The sequence below is a fragment of the Macaca fascicularis genome, chromosome 1, assembly GCF_037993035.2.
Source record: "Macaca fascicularis isolate 582-1 chromosome 1, T2T-MFA8v1.1".
In the NCBI taxonomy this organism is placed as follows: domain Eukaryota; kingdom Metazoa; phylum Chordata; class Mammalia; order Primates; family Cercopithecidae; genus Macaca; species Macaca fascicularis.
The window spans coordinates 42,203,184-42,212,094 of NC_088375.1; the positions used below are offsets into that span (position 1 = coordinate 42,203,184).

Sequence of the window (8,911 nt, forward strand, 5' to 3'; positions counted from 1 at the left end):
GAATGAGTTTGAAGCTTTTCATTCAGTGCCAAAGGCTGGTGGTCAAATTAAAAACAGAGCACAAGACAAAAGGAGACTACTAAGAGAGGAGAAATTCACTGGAGAAAGCTGAATTCCAGTACAGCAAATCCCGTACAGATAGTCCTAGGACACAGCTCTTTAGGGACTAGAAATCATCCCAATCCATCCAGAGCAGCTCTCTTCCTGGATAGAATGCTGCTTTTTCACTTCTGAGTCTGGTAGCTGGTGAGATAATACGAGTCCAGCCCAGACAACACCTGCCTGTCTTCTGCGCGTAATAAATAATATAGATTTATGTCATGAGAAAAGATCACTCCCCAAATTCTTCCACCCCATTTGTTTATTTTCCTCTTTGGACTTTACCCAAGCCGTGACTCTCCCACTCAGCCAGTTCAAAGAAACCTTTCATCTGAAAGCTTTCTAATTTTGAAAGAATTAGTGTTTCTAATTCTGAAAGAATTGTATCTTTCATGATACAATGAAGCTAAAGGTTCAATATGGAGTCTGCATGACGAAAACTTTCTTTCTTTCTTTCTTTTTTTTTTTTTTTGAGACAGTCTCGCTCTGTTGCCCAGGCTGGAGTGCAGTGGCACCATCTCGGCTCACTGCAACCTCCGCCTCCCAGGTTCAAGCGATTCTCGTGTCTCAGCCTCCCAAGTAGCTGGGATTATAAGCCTGCACCACCATACCTGGCTAATTTTTGTACTTTTAGTAGAGACAGGATTTCACTATGTTGGCCAGGCTGGTCTCGAACTGCTGACCTCAGGTGATCCACCTGCCTTGGCCTACCAAAGTGCTGGGATTACAGGCATGAGCCACCAAGCCTGGCCTGAAACTTTCTAATGATTGTTTTACTCTGTAAGACTATTTCTGATTCTGACTGGATCACTGACTTATCACTGAAGGAAGTTCTTGGACTCATTCTCAGTAGTAACTGGGATTCCTCAGAGGAAGTGTTAGAGTTGTTGAGAAATGACATAGCTCTTCCCAGGGCAAGATGTAGCCGCAAAGATACAAAATGATGGTGCCACGAGTTGGAAACTATGGTTTCCTGCATTTTTATTTATGGTGTGCAGTCAAAAGTCCAGGGTCTGCATTTCTAAAATGTCCTGGTTAATGAAATTTCACTCACAACGTTTTTTTTTCCTTTTGATTTTATGGAAAATTTGAAGCATTCGCACAGGCAAGAAAATACAGTCTCTTTTCATTTTGCTTAAACCCAGGGAGGCTTTATTCAATAGCACCTGTTTGGGTGAACTTCAACAAGCATCTCCAAAATAGAAACGTTCCATTAGTAAACTGTTTAGGAAATAGAACGTGCTCAGAAATGAGCCTGCTGAAAGAGCTGCAAAGTTATTCTGCTGTTTCATCCTTGCTTATTTTCCCCCCATGGAGTTTCATGTCCTATTTTTAAACTATGTTTCACCTTAAGTGACAAAGCAGCCCTTTGGAAATTATATATAAAGTCTATTATTTTAATTTGTTTATTAAAAAGCATTCTGTCTCTTAATTAGTATTAGATCCAAAAGAGTGCTGCTATGTTTATTTACATAGGTATAGACATATGTACATATATGTTATGTATATTTCTTGCTATGCATATAATATATAAGCATTGTACATTATATATTATATAATTTAGACAATAATCATATATATAAATGTTTATATTCTCTGTATATTTACACATATACATGCATGTATACATGTACATATATAAATAAAGCACTAAGTGTGTGTGTGTGTATATATATAATATATGCTTAATCCTGTATGTATATTTTCCAGTCAGTCCTAACAATTCTATAATGCAATTGTTAGTTCTCCATTTTTCAAGCAAAGAGCCTCTAGAGAATTTACCTCTCTAGCCCAAGGATGTGCAGTCATAACAAACTTGGTATTTCACCTCAGTGCTGATTCTAGAGCCTGTGTTTTCCCTCCTGTCCATCATTCTGATTTTCTCACAGCTAACAATATAGGAGCATCAGATATTCCTGTATTGGATGGAACAGAAAGGAAGCTAAGAGCTCATCTACTTTACTTTCATTTTACAGGAGGAATGGGAGCCCAGAGAATTGAAATGACTTGCTCAAATGTACGTAATTAACTGACAAGAGCCATTACTTCTCAGCATCTCCTTTTACTCCAGAATTTTACTCACATAGTAGAATCTCACTCAATGTGAGAGTTTGTTGGAATTTACTCCCCCAAATGAAACTGGATTTATTGTATTTTCTTTATATGTAAAGGAATTCATGATTTAAAAAACAGCATTCACTCTGTCCACATAAAATTATGAATATGCAAAAAGAGATGTGTGTGTGTGTGTGTGTGTGTGTATATATATATAATTAGAACATGCAATAAGGTCAGATGCTCAATTAATAACCCCGTGTGTAGTTTTTCTAACATTCTCGTGTTCATGTAACAATACAAGAACATGTATACATGTATTTAAAGGTTGTCAATATTTGTTTTACAAAAATGTTTTTTCCCCATACATTCCCTGAAGTTTGCTTCTATCACTTAAAAACATTTTGTGAAAATCTCTCCAAATCAATTGGTAAAGCTCTATTTAAATATTGCCCAACATTACATGGTTGAGAATATGCCATGATTTTACCATTCCCCTTTCAATGAGTTCTCAGTTTGTTTCTTGATGTTTGCCACCACAAGCAATGCTGCAGTGAATATCCTTGTACTGGTGGCTTTATTTCTATAGAACAGACTTCCAGGAGTTGAACTGGTAGGAAAGTTCTCCTTTGCTACTCTGTCTTCATTATTTTATGTGTATTCTTGGACATATATAGTCTTCCACATGAATCTTAAAAAATTCTGTATCCAATTAAATAAAAACTTTACTTAAATTCCACTTAAATTAAAATTCCATTAATTATACATGTTACTATTGAGGAAAATGACATTTTTATGGTGTGAAGTTTTCCCTTCCATACTATATCTTTTGATTACTTTTCTGATCTTGCCTTAGATCATTTGATAAAACATTATAGCTAACCTTCATATGGCTCCTGTGCCTTTCTGATCTATATTTATATCCTGTAAAATGTTCATGTTAGTTCTAATATTATGATATTTCTTGAAATTTCTAGGTATAAAATTACATTACTAAAGTATGATATTTCACCTCTTCTTTTTCAATATTTATACAAAATATTTCAATTTTTTGCCTTATTGCATTTAGTGGAATTAACTAATGTTGAATTTTGGGGATAATAAGCATGTCTTTTCTGTTCTTGATTTTAATGAAAATGGTATTCTCATTTCATTATTTATAATGATGTTTGCTATTGATATTTGTTCATCTTTATCATATTTTCATATTTTTCTATTTATATCTTTACTTAGTTTTTCGACTAATAATGTGCTTTAATATATTGATATAATGAATTACATTAATATATTTATTAATATTGAACCATTCTTATATTCTTGTTATTCTTGTATTTTTAGGATAAGCCCTCCTTGGTCAAACATTATTATTATTATGATACATTGTTCTCTTTGCTCATTCTTTCTTAAACATTTTTGCAATATTATGTATTAGTATGCTTGGTTGATAGTTTTCTTCTGTTTTAAACTTTTTAAGGCTTTCCCATTCGAGTTATTCTCAATTTATTCACAGGGAATTTTTTTCTTATTTTCAAAGTTATGTGTATCTCTTATGGAATCCTGTAGCTAGAATTTTCTTCCTAATTTGTTTTTTAATTAATTGACTAAAAGCTGAAGAAAACAGTGATTTTAAAATGCAAGCCACTGTTTCCTGAAAAGACTGAAATTCAAATTCACTTTTGGTAGACTGTCCTTTTATTCTGGGAAAACCATATGAAGAAAACTTGTGGTTTCATAAAGTTTATTCAGAAAAAACATAGTAAAATCATCCTTCTCCCAAAAGAAATATTTTTGCCTCAGAAGCTGAGTGTTCTGCAGGGTGATGCTAACACGTGTCTGCTTGTGCCAGAGCTCAGATTTCTGTAGACTAGGTTATGTTTTCTTCTGTCTGGAGCATTTCATGTTTGTTTCATGGTGAAGAGGGAGGGAAAGAGAAAAATAGGAGAAATGTTTTCCTTTTCTGAATGATTTAGAATGCACCCGGTAACAAACTGATGAGGATTTTTAAAGCATAATTTGCAAGATGTAGAGAGCTGGAAAGAAGTGCTACAGGACCAAATCCTATGTATGACACAGTTAGAAAGAAATGGATTGGCCTGGGCAGCTCAGTCTAAACTATTTTGTAAGATTAGGCCACCCAGAATCTGCTGAGGAGAAAACAGCATGAGGTGGCTGTCCCGCCCCCTCCCCACCTGTGGGTGTAAAATGGCATTCCCCAAGAAGGAGACAGTCATTCCCACTTTGAAGACTGCTGAGAGAGGGTAGATCCTAGTACAAGAAATGGAGCCTGGGAAGCCAGGCCCTGAGTTGGGCTGAGGCAGAGAGCATTTTCTTCTCTCCTGACCTTGGGCAGTTGGGTCTGGACAGGAAGTCATGATGCAGGGGTGAGCAGGCCCAGCCAGTGGAGCCTGGCCCCAAAACCCTTTGCAGAGGCCAAGGACAGGCCCGCCTGGACCTGTGAGCCCTGACAGTGGCTGCCTCTAACATTAGTTATGACCTCTCCTCTACTGTGTCCTACTTCCTTTTTGATGTTCCCAGCCCTGCAGAAAATTCTGAGGGTAATACTGAGGGTAGTGTAGCAATACTGAGGGTAGTGAAGGAGGCTGCTCCCTCGCTGGGAAAGAGGGAGAAAGCTGTGTGTTCTCTGCCACGCCACCTCCCCAAAAGCAGACCACTGCGGGAGTGCAGTTAGTCCTCTGCCTCTATCCCTCCAGGGTCTGCCTCAACTGCAGGCAGTCTCCTTGCCCCTGACATTCCCTTCCTGGGCAGCTCTCATATGGGGACTGAGCGAAGCAGCTTATAAAATCCTGGCCCAGGTGGCACAGAACATTGGAAAGGCAATGGTCTCTCCAGAGATTGTTCACCTGGTTGCCAGAAGCTTTATTGGGTCTGCACTGAAGCTCTCTTCCCAAGCCCTATTCTTTTTCTTTTCTTCCTTTCCAAGGTGTTGATCTCTAAAACACCATGAAGTCCTCTTGAAGAATGCTGTCCTTGCTTCTGCCTTTGGAAAACCCAAACTGCAAGGGCAAAGGACACAGAAGCAGTGGTATGCTGGCAGAACAGAGAAGTGGGAGAGGAAGACTATAGCCTGCACCTGAGCACCTGGAGGTGGGGGTGGGGGATCTCAGAAGTAAGTGACAGGGTCAGATGAATAAGATGGACCAGTGATCTGTGAACCCTTCTAGCGCATGGACACTCTGACTCTGATCCTTGCCACCTGCCTTCTATGGCAAAAGAGACTGCTGCGTTTGTTCATCAATTAAACTCCTTCCCACAAGTTTCTCTTGGCCAAGAATGTCTCTTCAGCCCTGAGCTTCCCATTTACTAATAGGTCTTTGTCACTCCAAGAGACAAGGCTTCCCATCTCCTGCAGTCTTATCCTCTAATCCAGTTATTTCTGTTTTTGGAGCATAAACAAGAACTCCCCTGGTTTGCCCTTTTGGGTTCCCCAAAGCTTATGCTTCCCTATTCCTTCCTCCATTTAGCGCAAGAGCAATCAGACTCAAGATTTCAGCTCATGTTTATCACACACCATCTCAACAAAATCTACTAATGCTTTACAAGCCCTCACAAGCATTTCCTGCAGGCTCCACCACTTTGAGAATCAGCAAAGCCCTTGAATTTTCCCTGCTAGTGGTGTGCTGGTAAAATCAGCTCTCTGAAAAGTACATACACACACAGAGAATAATATAGCATTTGCTGATTTCCAATTTCGGTGGTGTAAATGCTCACACCATAACAGATTTCAAGCTACCAGTGAAATTTCACAGCCTTTTACAACAAGCTTGTAAAGTTCCTGCGTATTTAACATTGGCTTTTGATATCCTATAGGAGCTGGCTTCAGCAACCACGGCGTGGCTATCCTCCAATTCTCCAGGTCACTCCCAAATAGCACCCATCTTATTCTCCTAGCATTGTCCTTGACTAACATAATTTTGTCATGACAGCATTCGCCATGGGCCACACTGTCTTAGAGACACATTGCCTATCTGATCTCATTTAATCCCTACAAAATCAACCATCTTTATCTCCATTTCACATACCATGGTTACTACTGGAGGTTTATCACCTTTCATCAGACCTGCACTAGACATAACACACTGCACTGTTGGGCAAAGCAGTGCACCCCTCTTACAAGTATTTTTTTTAAACACAATAAAGTTCTTTCAAGCATAAATTTATTTTCCCATGACAAAAGTAATGAACCACTTTGCAAAGAAAATTGGAAAGCAACCATTAATTCTTATATGTGTTAAGATTATTTCATGTCATGGTAAAATGTTTGTGAAATATTACATTTTTAAAATGGAGTATAGTATAGTAACCTACAATGTGATACCAATTCTGTAAAACAGTAAATGTATTAATGAAACACTGTAAGTAAAAGAAAAATGAGTAGTTATCTCTTTTTTTAGTATGTTTTAATTGATATATCATGGTTATATATATTTGATATTTTGATACATGTATACAATGTGTAATGATCAAGTCAAGGTAATTGGGATATCTACCACCTCAAACATTTATCTTTTTTTGTGTCATGAACATTATAATTCTTCCCTTGTAGTTGTTTTGAAATATGCAATAAATTACTGTTAATTATAATTTTTTAATTAAATATTTTTAAGTTTTAATTATTATTATTTTTTTTTAGAGACAGGATCTTGCTGGTCACCCAGGCTGGAGTGCAGTGGTGCAATCATAGTTCACCTAAGCCTCGATCTCTTGGGCTCAAGCAGTCCTCCCACCTCAGCCTCCAGAGTTGTTACCTATAATTTTGAACAGTAGTTAACTGTGAACAGTGAGAAGCAAAGGTTTTCCTCACTTCCTCTTTTACAGTTTCTGTATTTTCCATAATTGATACATCATCACATATTACAATTATGATGAGAAAACATTATGCATATTATTTTTATTTGAAAAATATAAAAATAAAAACAAAATCTATGACCTCACCGTTCAAACTCGACATCTCCTCCATTTTGATGTCATGCATTGTTTCTGACAGAGGTTTGATTGAAAAGAAACAGCATCAATAAGCATAGGCTCCACAGTCCTCCCACATCCCTCTGAGTGCCCGCGGAGGGGCTGGGGACTCCCCCCACACCTTCACCCACAAGGACCTCTCCCATAGACCTTTTCACATTCTCTCTCATCTTCCCCAAAGCCTTGCAAGATGGGAGTAATATTAATATTCCCATTTCAGAGATGACAAAGCTAAGAAACTCGTCCTCTGTGGTTTCAGTGCTATGAGGCTCTATCTCATGTCCCCGCACGAAGTATCTTTGTATGGGAGGCTTAATGGTTAAGAGCATGGACTTCTGTCCGACAGAAATCATTAAGTTCCAGGCCAGACACGCCACCGCTCTCTGGCAATGTGTCCGTGGGGTAGGGGTGGCACTGAGCTTCCATTTCTTATAAAATAATGACCACAAGATCGTTTTCCTTAAAGGGTGGCTGTGAGCCTTCAATGACACAGTGATGACAAGACCTCAGCACAGCGCTGGGTAACCGCTAGCTACTTCAGAGGCACAGCTGAGACTTGCACAGAGGTACCTGGCTGCAAAGTCCGGCTCCTCTACACTCTGCAGAGCTCTTTTACCCCCTCAAGAGTTCCTCTCCTCCGGGAGGGGTTGTCTCGCCCGGGTCCAGGATCTCTGCCTTCGGTTGAAGCGCAGCGCCCCCAGCCGTCCGCAGGAGGGATCGACGCCTCTGTCTCCCCAAAGTGAGGGCGCTCGCTGCGGAGCTGGGGGTGGTCTCCTCTTCCCCTTATCATCGCCCAGCAACCTGGGGGTCCTCGTGGCTTCTCCCTGGCCGGGGGCTGGAGGATCCTCTGTGCCTTCAAGGCCCCTTCCTCGTCCTAAGTCGAGTCTCCTCCTTGCTGACCAGGCATCGCGAGCAGATGAATCTCCCTCGTCTGGGCGGTTGTCCCTGTCAGGCTGTCAGGACCTGATTTTCCCTGGTAAGCCTTCGTCAGGCAGGTGGCCTCGCCCAGGCCTCGGAAAATGTCAGGGCGCAAGCTGGGCATACGGCCCTCCCGCTGGCGAGCAGGCAGCGCCCGCGTTCTTCAGGATTTGGAACAGCCCTGCCAATTAGCTTGTACTCTGCCCACATGCCCAGAACTAAAAAGGAAGCAGGCCAGGCCCGAGCAAAATTAGACAATGGGCTCCCAGAACACCAAGGGCGAGGGCGGCCCCAGCACCTGCTGTTCTCGCCCCTCAGGACTGAAATTGGGCATGGAGTTGGCGAGGGAGGCCTGGCAGGGAGGGAGGGGGTCGAGATGTGCGTTTGCTGCAGGGCCTTCTTCCTCCACATTCCAGATGGGACTCAACGCGGGCTGCCCAGAGGAGGGGATGGGGAAGGGCCAAGCCCTGAGACTGGATTCTCTCGGGGCCACAGAGGGCGGGTTTTTACAGCTGGGGTCAGGCACACTTCCGTTCTGTCTGGAGGACCGGACAGGGTGGTGGCTTCTCCAGATACAGTGCTGGCCGCTCAGAGCCCGTGTGTGGAAGACAGTCTGGTGCAGGGGTTGAGAATGAAGATTTTTGGAGAGAGGCGCATGGGGGTTCTTGTCCCACGTTCCTTACTGACCCACTCTGCCACCTCGGTTACTTGAGAAAAGTTAAGGTTTCTTTCTCCAAAAAGCAGAGAGAATAAAAATTTCTAACTTGTAAGGTACCCTGTGAGAATAAGAGGAAATGAAATGTGGAATCCATATAGTATCTGCTTATAGAGTTACTGAGGTCTATTTTGGGATGAA

The 8,911-nt window shown here is 41.1% G+C and overlaps 1 long non-coding RNA gene across 1 annotated transcript; it reads right to left on the reverse strand.

The window, feature by feature from the left end:
• Window positions 1-6,312: 6,312 nt before the first annotated feature.
• On the reverse strand, window positions 6,313-8,281 carry LOC135968917 (uncharacterized). Its single transcript, XR_010583957.1, has 2 exons — window positions 7,108-8,281; window positions 6,313-6,920 (listed from the first exon to the last, which is right to left on the reverse strand). It is a non-coding gene; the product is annotated as an uncharacterized lncRNA (long non-coding RNA).
• Window positions 8,282-8,911: the final 630 nt, after the last annotated feature.